Source organism: Nycticebus coucang, chromosome 12, assembly GCF_027406575.1.
Source record: "Nycticebus coucang isolate mNycCou1 chromosome 12, mNycCou1.pri, whole genome shotgun sequence".
NCBI lineage: Eukaryota > Metazoa > Chordata > Mammalia > Primates > Lorisidae > Nycticebus > Nycticebus coucang.
The window spans coordinates 24863035-24877162 of record NC_069791.1 but is presented as its reverse complement, the minus strand read 5'-3'; the positions used below and the strand labels follow the sequence as shown (position 1 = coordinate 24877162).

Here is a 14128-nt window from a genome sequence, read left to right as displayed (position 1 = left end):
ATGGTCCATTATTTCACTCCCAAGAAACACAGCCGGCAGTTGTTTCTGATGCCACAGTACAAGTTTCAACTTGCTCGGCTGATGGGTGTTGAAGGGCGGGCTTCAATTGTTTCCACTTGTGCAGATCTTAGATTTCTCGATTTTTATGTATCTCAAAACTTTCAAAATGACCACAATGTTCTTTCTTTTGTCATCGTCTAGAATTCTGTTAACTGTTTCTTCAGTCTGGAAAGATTATCCCTTTGTTGTTATTGTTACTGTTGTTTGAAATTTAGCCATCCTTTGGAATCTACCTCAGCCTGTCCTCAAGAGCAAAAGCTGTGAAATAGGAAACTAACCCCTGCCATTTCTTCCTATATTCACTTCTTCAGTTTTTGTCTGCTTTTGGCTGTTCCCCAGTGCCCTCAAATAGGTTATTTATTTATTTATTTGAGACAGAGTCTCACTATGTCACCCTGGGTAGCGTGCCATGGCATCACAGCTCACAGCAACCTCCAACTCTTGGGGTTTAAGCGATTCTCTTGCCTCAGCCTCACAAGTAGCTGGGACTACAGGTGCCTGCCACCATGCCCGGCTGTTTTTTTTTTTTTTTTTTATTGTTGTTGTTGTTGTTGCAGTTGTCATTGTTGTTTTAGCTGGCCTGGGCTGGGTTCGAACCTGCCACCCTCGGTGTATGCAGCTGGCGCCTTAACCACTGTGCTACGAGTGCCGAGCCATCAAGTAGGTTTATTTTTATTTTCCCCAGAGTTTATAGTTTTAATCACTAGGGTAGGAAGTTCTACCAGTGGTTATTCCTTTGTTACTGGAAGCTTAACCTCCACTTTTTTTAAAACAGCACATAGGGCATTTATAAGAAATGCAAATTTTGGATTATAAACAAAGCCTCAATAAAGCAACAAAAGTTTGAAATCTTTTTGAGACTAGTTTTTTCTGACAAAAGAAATTAAATCAAAATTCTGAAACTAAAAGATGAATAGAAAAATCCTAAGTGACTAAAAAAACAGTGTACTTTTAATAATCTATAAGCTAAATAAAACAGAGATTAGAAATTATTTGATCCAAATCATAATAGAAGGGTGGCGCCTGTGGCTCAAGGAGTAGGGCGCCAGCCCCGTATACCAGAGGTGGCGAGTTCAAACCCAGCCCTGGCCAAAAACTGCAAATGATAATAGAACCAAGACACATTTAAACTCATCACATATACTAAAGCACTACTTACAGAAAATATGATACCCATAAAGCCAATTATTTAGAAGGAAAAAGACTGAAATATCAATGATGTATAGTCCCATCTCAAGGAGAGAGAGAATGAATACCAAATGAAGGTAAAGTATGTAAAGTAAAAGGAAAGAAATAACAGAGTTAGGAGCAGAAATCAATAAAATAAAATCAACCAAGTACCTGTGTGTTTTATGGGACACACACACACACACACACACACACATATGGTGGGTTCCTTTGCCTGCATTCCAGACTGGCAATGTAAAAGCCAGGCCAGTGGGCTGATGTGATCTTTGAGATGCTGCAGGCTGGGTTTAGCAGGACTCTCTTCAAATCAGAAATCAGAGCCTTCCTTGTCTTTCTGCTGTGTTAAGGGCAGCTTGAAATTTTGATTGGAAGAGCCCCCCTTTCCTCTCCCCCCTTTTTCTTATCTCTGCCACATTGGGCTATGTTAGCAACTGTTCCCCTGGGAAGCTTCTAAGTGAGGAAATGGTGGGTGGAGCAGAGGAGAAAGAAAAGGAATGCATGCTGTGGAGAGCTGAACTGTTGCTGTAGTTCCCTTTTCTCTCCCTGGCAGTTTAATCACTGGTTGGATGAAATTGGAATGTTTGAAGAAGGAGGGCCAATGCAGGGCAGAAGAAAGAGGGGATGACAGGAGATGCCAGATTAGAGGAACCCAGACCACTGGTTCTGTAATTCCCTTCTTTAGCACTTCAGGGACAGGAAGTGCCAGAGGCACCCTGCTGAGTTGCCCACCCATTTCCCAACAGCTTCCTTCATACCTCCACCCTAGTGCCAATTACTCTGATCCCAGTCTCCTCAGACAGACCCCAAACTTACAAGCAAGTTGAATCTCTGCTACCAAGATGGTCTGCTTAATTTCTAGTTAGAGCACCATGCTTTCACATATTTTATAGATCCCAGAGGTGAGTACAATAATCTGGTCAGTCCTGAAAGTTTCAAAAGCCTGGGTGATTACAAGAGGAAAAGGACAGGGACTCTGCTGGAAGAGATACCAGAAACAGCTATTATGTATGTGATGAGAAAAGTAATGAATCAGTAGTCTTAAGATCCGGGATCTAGATGAAGTTTCTCCCTAATTAGATACGCGATCTTAGGCAATTTATATACCTCCTTCACAGAATAATGAGTAATACTTGATGATTTCTAAGGTTCTTCAAACATTCACATTTTATAGACCATATATCCCTCAAAGAGTGTAAACTGAATGTCTTTTATATGTATCCTAAGTACCAGATAGACACCTATTTTTGTTACCTTTGTTACCTCAGTTTTTGAAAGAACACATTTCTCCTTGGCTATTTCACTGCTCTCCACTGTCAAATGGGGCTAATCATGACTCTCCTACCTAATTAAAGACACAAAGGAGGATTGTATTAGAAGGTGATTTGGAAATTCTAATATGCTATGCCTCAGATATCCTGGATATATCTAATATGTATTCCAGGAATAGGTGTACAGTTTTCCTCTCTGACATAATAACTAACATCTGGAAGCAGTCTGTTTTCTCTGAGAATGCACGAGGTACCTGGTCCAGATAGATCTGAACCATATACTGTGTTTGTCACACAGAGCTGCTGATTATTAGAAGAGGAGTAGGCACAAAAGTAACATTGCTTAAAGAACGAGGAATGTGTCCCATGACACATTGGGACCAATGTGTTGGTTGACCAATGTGTTGGTTGACAAAGACCAACCAAAAGAGCGTTGGTCTTTTTCATCACTGTAATAGTAATATTTGTTGAAGGAATGAATGAATGAAGAAACGAAAGAATGCAGAGAGCAGAGACTTCTTTAGTATTCTTTCCATCTCCAGTTTCCACTCCTGTGCTACTTCAATGTTCCATTTTTTTTTTTTTAATTTTAAATTCTGCCTTTCCCTCTGCTTACATCTAGAGAAGGGTGTGCTAGAGCTCATTTTGACCCCAAATAATCTATGCTTACAAATAAAAAAATGTTAGTGTTGAAAATACACATTCCCTACTAAGATATTTTACTATTTTAATTCCTTCCTGAGCCTGTATTTAACCAGTGCAGGGTATTATTCTTGTTTAGTTCTGTAGTGCCTAACATGGGGTGTGGTATGGAACAAGTACCTAGTAGTTTGTGAATGATTTGTCCAATTCAGTGGAATAACTGGTGTGAATACCTGGGGTAGAGGTGAAAAATTAATGGGAATATTATGGAGAAACATGAGTCAGGGGGTTTGGAAACTTGACATCACATTTTTAGTCACTTCCATTCAGTAGGAAGAGGGTTCTCATCATGCAAATCCTACCTATTGTTCACTACACATTGTCTTGAGGATTCCTTCCTATTTTCAAATACATTAATTAGATTCCTCCAGAATTATGAAGAAAACATTTTATGAAGAGTTTGGCCTGATAGTAATAACAACCATAAGCACTAAATTTAGAGTCTACACTTCTGGAGCCTTTAATAACAATGTCATCTTCCCTAACAGTTGGTGAGCACCCCAGATCTATCCCACATTCTTTGAAGATGAGCACTGCATGACACTTGGTACTAGTTAAGATGGCTACTTAGGTTAGCAGGAAGAAGAGTTTGGCTATTTGCAGGAAAGAGGTGACTTGATTCCTCATATGGCACTATACTAAGTCATCCAAATTTTACTGGTGGTTTAGCTATCATGCCTCCTCACTTAAGGAGTTCCTTGGTTCCAGAGCTTCCAGATTCCACCAGGATAAAGGGCAGAAGTGGCAAATGGGCATAGAGTTATTTGGGTGTGGGGGCTTCACACATCCTCTCAGAGTTTGAGCATAAAATAAATGATGGCATAATACCCGTAGAAAGGTAACAGATTGGTTAGTTTTCAGTCTGGTGGCAATTATATTAAGACTTTTGCCACCAACTGAAATGCCCAAGGCAAGTCCCTTCTGCAGCTCCACCTTCATTTCTTTCCTCTACTCTGCCTTGAGAGGTTATCATTCCTGCTTTCCCAGTAAAGCACTGTTCCCATCAGGAGATATCTTGGAGGTTTTCTGCACTACAGTATAAGCAGTTCAATGTTTTCTGAACAAAACAGAACAAAATTAAAACTGCCACATTACCTTAGGGCTAAAAATGGAAACTTGAAACAAAGCCCTCACATCTTTTTATTTGGTGTGTGTGCCCCCCTCTCCCACATTTTTTTTTTTTTTCTATTTCTTAACCGAAGTTCATGTTTCTCTGCCAGGCACTGATCCTGATATTTGTGCCTGACGAATCTCCCAGAGCAGATGGTCCCTTCAGGGAAGCTCAGCAAAGTGCTGGGTGTCTGGTTATGTCTGGCCCCTCCCTCCTTCCCTCTTGGGGCCTCAAATGACAAGTTATCGAACCAATTTCCCTTCTCTTAGGGGGTCCTCCATCCAGGATCCAGTAGCAGCAGGTTTTGGTTCCAGGGACTGCAGACACCCTTTGCAGTTGGGTTTAGCAGCTACCTCAGTCCGCAGCCGGCGCTGCTCCTGGGGATGAGAGTGACAGGCCCCCTGTCCAATCAAAGCCGCAGGTTTCTCTGCAGTCCCCGCCCCGCTTCCCCCACTGCCCCAATAGCCGCCCTTAAAGGCCCGGCTTCTGCTGTCAAGTAGCAAGGGTGGGCTCCGCCGAGGCGAGGAGGGGCGCCGGGTGGGGAGATGCGCTCCCAGGTGTTTGCAGCGGAAGTGGGAAACCTGTAGGGTTTGGTCCAGCTGTGCCGAGCCGAGGTGAGCCGGAGCCGGGAACAGGTAGGAGGCACGACTTTTTCCTTTGCAGATAGAGAATGCGTTATTTGCAGGCTGTTGCGTCCCTTCCCTTTCCCCTCCGCCCCGCCCTCGTCTCCTCCAAATCTCCTGTGGTAGCTGCAGCTCTGGTCGTACAGTGCGGCGCGGAAAGGGCTGGGCTGGAGGTTGTGGGGTGCTGGGAACGAGGGGTGCAGGACGCTGGAGCCCCGGGGCGACAGGCGGGGAAGTGCCTCGGAGCTGGGTCTCCCCAACTTTCTGCTCAGAGCTGCGCCGCCAGGCGGGCGACTCCCGGGGGGGTGCTATATCGACCTGCAGGGAGGGGCTGGGGAGCAGAGGTGTCGCCAGCTCGGAGCCCGCAGGCTTCGCTCGCGCGGGCTCGGCCCCCACCGTCTGCGCTCGCTTGTCTTCTGCCCTTCCCGTGATCGAGACTCCAGCACATCCCTGAGAAAACTGGGGGTGGCTGCGGTGAGGGAGGAAGGCGCTTGTCCGTGCCCCGGCCCTTCTGTTAAGATCTAGTTCCCTTCGGGGTTGGGGAGTGGGGAGAAAAATCCCCACAACTCGAAGGGCATTTTCCGATTGATTCCGTCTCTGCTGGGAAAACTGGGGCCCTTCTCGCGGATCTGCGGCAGCCTGGGAGGGAGGAGACCGCGAGGGCTTTGCTTCCTCTCTCCTAGCCTGGCGTCGTCTTTTGGGAACCGCCTTCTCACCTGGTTTCTGAAGGTAGGTCGGTCCTCAGGGCTTCCTTAGGTGGACGTGCCCGGAGGGGCTCTGCGCTGCAGGCTCCCCGGTGTTGCCCCAGCCCGGGTTCCTGCCGGAGTCTGATTGTTGGAGCTGTAGGCAGGAGAATTGCAGAAATCTGACGCTGCATCCCTCTCGGGAACTGATGACACCCAGCTTTGAAAATTCCTGAAAAATTGGGATGGTGGGAAAGAGGATGAGGGGTGCTGCAACCCTTTCTCATTTTTTTTTTTTACACCGATTTCAGCATGGGCATTTGTACGTGTGCGCCTGTGTGTGCGCATCTCCAAGGTGGAGCTATATATAGCTCCTGCCTACCCAGCCTGGTTTCCCCGCTGCGGAGCCGGCTGCCTGGGCCTTCGCGAGCAATCTGGAAGCGCCGAGCGGGAGGGGCGCAAGGGAACCCAGTTCCCCACTGGGGGAAAAGCCCGAGAGAGGCGCTCAGACTGCTGAAACCCGGCATTAAGAACGTTTGTGTAACTCACATAAAGATCAGTATTTTCACATATTATTTCGAATACCTTCTTGGAGTGCTATTTGATCTTTATCAATTTCCCTGCATTTTCCAGCTTCACTGTGCACCGCCCTAAGAACCTTACCAGTCTGACGTGTAACACACATCAAATACATACAGACCTTACCTGGGATATTTCATTAAACTCATCAGAATGTGATGGTTTGCTTATGCCTCTTACTTTCCTTATTTCATAGTAAATTTATTTGGGTGGTAACTTTTAGGCAGCAGCAGTTGGGGATCTGGAAATGGATCTGACCACTTTCCAGGATACCGACCTAAGGCACTGTTAGAACCTGTGGGGGGTGGATTGATTTCTTTGTACAGATTTTGTTTCTGGACCTGATATTTAAATCTGTGCTTCTGTTTCACATGGCATCTATTTGTACCACGTGGATTTTCTTTTATAGAAGTATGTGGATTTATTTTTCCCATTGCCTGGAATTCTTTATTCTTGATGGTCACCTTTCCGTTTTCACAGATGAGAAACCCAAGTATCAGAGGACACAGGGGATTTGCAAGAGTCTTCCAAATATTTCAACTCAAATATTCCAATAACCCACTGGGTAGTTACACTGCAGAGCAGTTTTGCCTCAAACTGAATACTTTCCAGCTTCCCCCAATTTTTGACCTTGGTTAAAAAAAAAAAACAGTCAGTGTTGATATTAGGAAGAATATAAGCTGGGGTTATTCAGTTCTCATGCACCAGGTCGCTCTACAAAATTTAATTGAGCCTTCAGAATATAATTATGACTTTCCAAGTCATTTCGAAGGTGAGCGATTTAACCTAACAAGTTTACCATCACCGGTTGTGGGAACTGGCTTTTAATTTTGGCTTCACATCTTCTCAATTATCTGATTTGGGGCAAGTTAATTAAACTCAAAGTTTCCCTTTCCTTGTCTTTAAAAGAAGAGCAGTTGCACCGAGTTTTCTGGTCGCTGTGAGGGTTCAATAAAATGTGTGTGTTTCCCCCACTAGTGTGGGTTTATAGTGAGTCACTAATAAATACAGCTACTATTAGTTATGGAATAACATTACCTTGGTGTGTGGCAACTAAACACAATTTTAAAATGTGTGGTCTATCAGGATTTTCTCGAAGCTCTATTAGATTACTTTCATTTGGATACCTAATCATGCTCAGTCTTATTTTGTTGCTTAGTCCTTATTTATATGCTTGTGTATCTGATTCGTTTTCTAATTAGATGGGAAGTACTTGGCAGAAAAAGATCATAACCTATATTTTTGTATTTGCTACCACATTGAATGCCGTTCTTGGGTAGCCTTAAAGATTCCTGTTCAGGAAGCATTACCCTAGGAAATGGTTTAGTGTGCTGCAATGATTTGAAAACAATCTATTGATTGACAGAAGTCTGTCCATTGGGAAGTACTTTTGGAAGAGTGTGAAGAGTAATGATTGATGTGAGGTCTATAGCCTTACACAGGAGGATGTGTCTTTCCCATAGGGGTTATGACTATGTACTGGACATACTACATAGTCTCTTATATCGTATGCCTCTTGAACAACTAGAGAGTGAGTTGGAAGGTAGACAATTCATTTTTCTCTATACAAAACATGCCACGTAATGGCTTTGTTAAAATCTCAACAAATAGTTCCGTTTCCATCCGTTTGGACAAGTACGTTGGCTGTGGTCTGCATTGTATGTAATATTACAGAACCTAAGTCACCAGCGAGCTCCTTTTCTTCAAGTTCAAAGTTTTTCTTTTTATTGGCGTGTTGCTCATTGCCTTTCCCATTTGACCTACCATTTTGCATATTGTTGATCTCCTCCTTGAAACTTTACTCCTTGATGACACAGAGCTCCAATGTCATAATTTTTTCTTACTTTTTCTCCCTTCCTTTTTTTGCCGCCCTCTTAGCTCCTCTTCCTGCTTCTTGCCTCAACTGTATCCCCCAAATTGATGACAGTTTATTTTACTGAAGATAAGCTTCTCCTTCTGAATGTCATTCCTAATTTCTCTCCCATTAGCTAAATACTATCCTGGGGCCTGAGAGCACGGACTTTGGAAGAAAGCCTGCATGTGTTAATATTTATATGTCACGATGCACATAAATGAACATCAGCAAGTCAGCTGGGGATTATAATAGCACTTGTGTAAGGGTTGTCTTTTTTTTTTTAATATTAAGGGAGATAATGCATGCAAGATGTTCAAAGTAGGGCTTGGACCATAGTAATAAATAATAGCTATTAGTGGTAGATATACTGTTCAGAGCAATGATAATGTACATGGTGAAAACTGATTTCACTTTTTCCCCTTCAGTAGGCATAACTCCTAGAGTGGCTTTTAGCAATGGATGCTACATCTTTCCAGGCTTTCTGGTTTGTGGTTAGTTATTTCTTAAGACTTCCTTTCCTCTACTTTCCAGTGTCTACCATCCATTTAGTAATTAATTTATTCCTTTTTATTCTCAATTCTAATTTGTATCTTTCTCTGCTTCCCCCAGAGCCAGTTTCATCTGTCATTGTATGCCTGGAGTAGTGTAGTAGGCAATTTATCAAATCTCCCATAGTGTAAGTCTCTCTGCAGTAATCTAAGATGCCACATATTAATTATTATTGGTATAATGCATTTTCCATTTTCATTATTGATTCTACTTTACTTTGAAACTTTCACTGTACTTTAGTTCAGATCTTAGAACTGACATCCGAGCCAGATAAACTTGTGTTCAGTTCCTGACAATGGAACTTATCAGTTGTGTGAACTTGGAAATGTAGCAGGAAGAGGATGGGGCGTGATGTCCCTTTGATTGTATGAATTTGTGCAAAATTGTATTGAAAATTGTAACTACCTATTATAAACAGAAAACAATGCTTTTTTGATTATAGGAAATACAGACCCAGTAAGAAAAATTGGAAATAAAATGCCAGTATACAGTGAGATTCCAGTCTTATTTCTATGAATATACAGAGATGTTTTCAATTTACATATTTGAGTTTATAATGAATATTTATTTTTTGTATTTTTTAACTTAATATCATACCATAAACATTCATTTCATTTATTATTCTCATTAACCATGTTTTTATGGCTGTCCATATTCGATTAATATATGTAGAGCCTTTAGATTGTTTCCAGTTTTTCACAGTTATGCCAGTGAACATAATATACATTAATATTTGCATTTCTCATAATTTCTTTATGACATAGAAGTTATCAGGTCAAAAGCATAAATATTTCTAGCCTCCTAACACTGCTAAATCACTCCCCAAAAAGTTGGTACAGATTTATATTTCAGCTGCAAGTGTATCTATCTAGTCTTACTAACAATTAGTTAATAAAATATAATATAATAAAAAATTGTAATTATTTCAATAGTAGAGAATTTGTGTCTAGTTATTCTTTTGAGTTGTGCTGTGTTTCTATGATTTTTGGTTGAATTCAAGAAATGTGATCATGTTTATTAGCTCTTTGTATTTCTTAATTAGTGAGTTTCATTTCACTATATTGGAGTGTTTGTATTTTCTTCACGGGATAGGAGATTTGTGGTATAAAAATTTTCCTCATCTTGTTTTTTGCCTTTTTAGAATTGTTTTTGAAACACAGCAATTTATACTTTAATCTGTAAATCTATTTGTGGTAGTTTTCTCTTTCCACATAGCTTTATGGCCTAGAAAACTTTCTGCCACCTTACAAAGAATTGAATGAAAAAACACACATATGCTTGTGCTATTGCCGATCTTCTTTCTTCCCTTGAGCGGAAATTTGGTTTATGTGTATCATGTGTATGTCCCAGTGTGAAATGGCTCCTGGGGACACGTAAAATATACTGTCAGTCTAGTAAGATACCATTATTTTTTATGTGGCTCCTCTATAAAGTGAATAGTACCTTAATTCTTTTTGAGCTACTATTGTCCATTTCAAAAGTGCCACGAGGCAAAATGCACTGTGGAAGATATTAATGACCAGGTTACTCAGCCGGAGCAGCGCACATTGTTTGCACAATTATCTGAATGACTCAGGCACTAAATCTGCTTCTCCCAGGATTTTCCAGATGGTCCGTAATTTACTGGGTAATTGCTCACCCCTGTACTTGATTTTGATGGTGTAGACCTGAGTATATCATTGCTTTTCCTGCAGTTTTGTTACTCTGAATACTTAAGAGTTAGTAGCATTCATTTCTTTTATGAGAGGCAAGTTGCCTGGTCTTTAAAGAGCACAGGTGTTAAGAGTTGGACAGATATTTACATAAAACCCAGCTCAGGGGGAAAAAAAAACAAAACAAAAATGTTCAGGCAGTTAATAGCTGTGTAATTTGAGGCAATGCACTTAGTTGTTTAAAGACTTTGTTTTCTGTGTGAGAAACAGAGTTCAGAGTCTGTATTTCAGTCCCCTCTCTCCTCCCCTTCTCCTAAGTTCTTTCTACAAACCATAGTCATAGTTGTCTTTCTAAAACCTATTTTATCATATGACTCCTTTTCTTCCTATATGATGCCCGAAATCCTTTGGTTTGCACTACAGTCCTTTATTAAATGGCCCCTGGTAGCTTATCTAAATTCATTTTCTCATTACCTAAATCTCTTTCATTTCTGGTCTCCCACAATGCCAATGACATGGAACTATTTGCCTTTCCCATAATGCATCAGGTTTTCCCTTCTCTCCCAACCCTGCCTCTCATGTTCCCCATGTTCTGTTTTCTGCCATATAACCCATTTCCTTGTCTGCCTTGTTATTGGCTGGTCTAACTTCTTCATTCCTTAGGTCTGGTGCCTCATTTCTAGCATGACTTCCCTGAGTTTCCAGTCTTGAGTTTTGAGCCTTTTTTCAGCGCTTTCATTACAACGTGTTGATAGTCATACCCTGGTACTTAATATTACTGTATTGTAACTGATTACTTGTCTGTAAACCACTATAAACCATCCAGGATAGCGACCCTACCTTATTCTTGAAGAGAGTGATCATATCTTCTGCTTCTTTGTGTCCAATAGGCACCTGGAATATAGTTGATAGTCAATAAATATTTTCTGAAGAAATGAATAAAAAAAGGTGAAGACTAAACTAGGATTCCCCAAATAAGGGATTCATATCTGTCTCTTAGAAACAAATCAATAAAAACTAGAAGCTATGTTGGTCTTCACAATATTTCAAAAATGAACTTCTTAGTTTTGTTGATCTGTATATGATAAATAAAGTTTCTAAATGATGAATTTTGTAATGAAAAGCCATGCCTAGGACATCCAGTAATTCCATAATGCTAAATCAGTAGGTAAGTATTTATCTTATAATGCTTCTAAATAATTTTAGAAGGAAGATAAATATATAGTTAGATGGATAATGTAGATAGATACATTTAGTTGGGTTGGAACTAAACATTGGCAAAATTAATTCCTCTTTACTTTTTAAATAAAAGATCTTCCTTCTTTTGGTGTCATCGTTGTTCGTTTACAAAGCATGGTCACATACGTGCATAAACTTACTTGATCCTTTACAATAATTCTGAAAGTTAGAGTGAAAGGCATGATTATCTCATTTACAGATAATGATGCAAGGTCACAGAAATAAACTCTTTGCCTAAGATCACAGGTTAGTGGCAAGACTGGCAAAAAGTAAGGTAATCATACTCGTATTTGAGTGTTCCATGTATTATGCTTACTGAAAACATTTCACTGAGGAGTGACTGCCACCATTTTGTTTAAGTTAAAGACAATGATGTTGATATTAATAATCCACTGAAAGTCCTGAGCAATCAGTAAAAACAAACAAACAAAAAAAAACCCCTTCATTAATATCTCCATATAGTTTTCCCTTTTTTTTTTTTGTAGAGACAAGAGTCTCACTTTATGGCCCTCAGTAGAGTGCCATGGCATCACACTGCTCACAGCAACCTCCAACTCCTGGGCTTAAGCGATTCTCTTGTCTCAGCCTCTCGAGTAGCTGGGACTACAGGCGCCCGCCACAACGCCCAGCTATTTTTTTGTTGCAGTTCAGCCGGGGCCGGGTTTGAACCCGCCACCCTTGGTATATGGGGCCGGTGCCTTACCAACTGAGCCACAGGCGCCGCCCTTCCCTTTGGTTTTTAATAATCTTTTATTTATTTAATTTTATTTTTTTGAGACAGAGTCTCACTTGGTCACCCTTGGTGGAGTCCTGTGGTTTCTTAATTCACAGAAACTTCAAACTCTTGGGTGCAAGTGATCCTTTTGCCTCAGCCTCCCATGCAGGCGCCTGCACAATGTCCAGCTGTTTGTAGATATGGGGTCTCGCTCTGGCTAAGGCTGGTGGAGAACCTGTGAGTTAAGTCAATCCACCTGCTTCGGCCTCCTGAGTGCTGGGATTATAGGCGTGAGCCACCACTACCTGGCATGGTTTTTAATTATCTTAGAAGAAACAATCTAACAGAAATTTTTGCTTTAAATATACTTCAAATTCTTGTATTTATTTAATTGGCTGATCATTTAGACTGTACACACACCCCTCATATTATACTTTTTTTGATTATGGAGTATAATTATTTTTTATCTTTGACAATTACAATGCTATTTATCTTGCCTTTTTATTTGACTAAATTATTTTTTCTGGATTTACTTAATTAAATATTCAATGTTCACCTTCACTCTTCAGATTGGTTAACATATAATCCATACAGTGTTGGAGAACCAAATGAGTCAAATATAGTTTTAGGAAATAGTATAAGTGTTAAAAAAGAGACTTAGGAAAAAATAGGTGGTTACTAAGCCACAGCTGTGATCTAGCCTTGTTTGAAAATTAAAAATACTGAGATAAAAGACTGAGTTTTCCATTTGACTTCTGCAGTTATCTATAATCACACTTCAGTGATTAACAATGACCATTTATTGAGGACTCACTTTGTGTTGGGCATTGTTTTAAATATGTTGCAGGTGATATCTCAAAACTTTACGAAATCAGTGAAATGCGTTTTATTTAAAATTTGCCATTCTCATTTGGCATATCATAACTATTAGAAATATTAGAATTAATGGTTAGAGAAGTCAGAATTTGCATTTAGATATTGTCTGATTTAAAACTTGTTTTTAATCACTGTATTATTTTGCATCCACCTCCAGTCTCATAATAGCTAGTTTTAGTATTTTGTGAGTCATAGTTTAAAACTTTTCTGTTCTGAATGACTGTAATCTATTCCTAGACTCTTCCCCAAATTTAATCTTAACACAAGGAATTAAATCATTCTAAATTTGCATGTTTTATTTATGATAAAAATAAAAGGCTTTCATTACAGCAATTTATGTGTGCAGTTTCTCAAACGTATATTGGAACATTACAATATGCCATTTAAATATTTATTACTAGAATTCTAAACAAATGTTAGAAGTTTTTATGCCTTTTTTGCCCTAATTTTGCTTCCGAGCATTGCAAACCGTAAATGGTAATTCTATTCTAAGGCTTCTAATCTGATAGTATTTAATTGCCATGGTTACTGAAAGTACAGGTTTGCTGTCTGTAATAGACAAGATGCTTACTAAGATATTATAAACAATATTTGTAATATTTCATTTGGAAACTCAAATCATTTAATATAGCAGAATTTTATATTACATAGAATGTTTCCTAGTATGATTTTTATGCATTAAGTGCAATATGTTTTAATTAAAAATGTGTCTAATGAATAGATTTGTTCTCTTCTTCCATTGGTCTACATATATGATTTCAAAGATCATCATAAGAACTCACTTTGTAAAATATTTGCAAATTTTAGCTTATCCGTAAGTTGAATGGTGATGAACCTAAGACATCTACTTTAAATAAAGCACTGGCATTATTGTATTCCTTTTCTTTTCCTTTTTCATTTTAATTAAAGAATAACAAATGCAGAAAATTACACAGAAAATGTTTGAATCAAATGAGCTTTAACAAAGTATTCATACCTAGGATAGCAACACTCAGTTTAGAATGAACAGCCTTATTAGCACCCAAGGA

The 14128-nt window shown here is 39.8% G+C and overlaps 1 protein-coding gene across 3 annotated transcripts in view; it reads left to right on the top strand.

Annotated features, from left to right (window-relative positions):
- The first annotated feature begins 4361 nt into the window (after positions 1 to 4361).
- CNTN1 (contactin 1) overlaps positions 4362 to 14128 on the top strand; it is a 388261-nt gene continuing 378494 nt past the window's right edge. For 2 of the 3 annotated variants that reach the window (XR_008373377.1, XM_053556863.1), the window contains exon 1: positions 4362 to 4964. The gene's annotated coding sequence lies outside the window, so the exon portion shown is untranslated. The remainder of the gene's footprint in view (positions 4965 to 14128) is intronic. The other variant, XM_053556866.1, reaches the window with a different exon arrangement.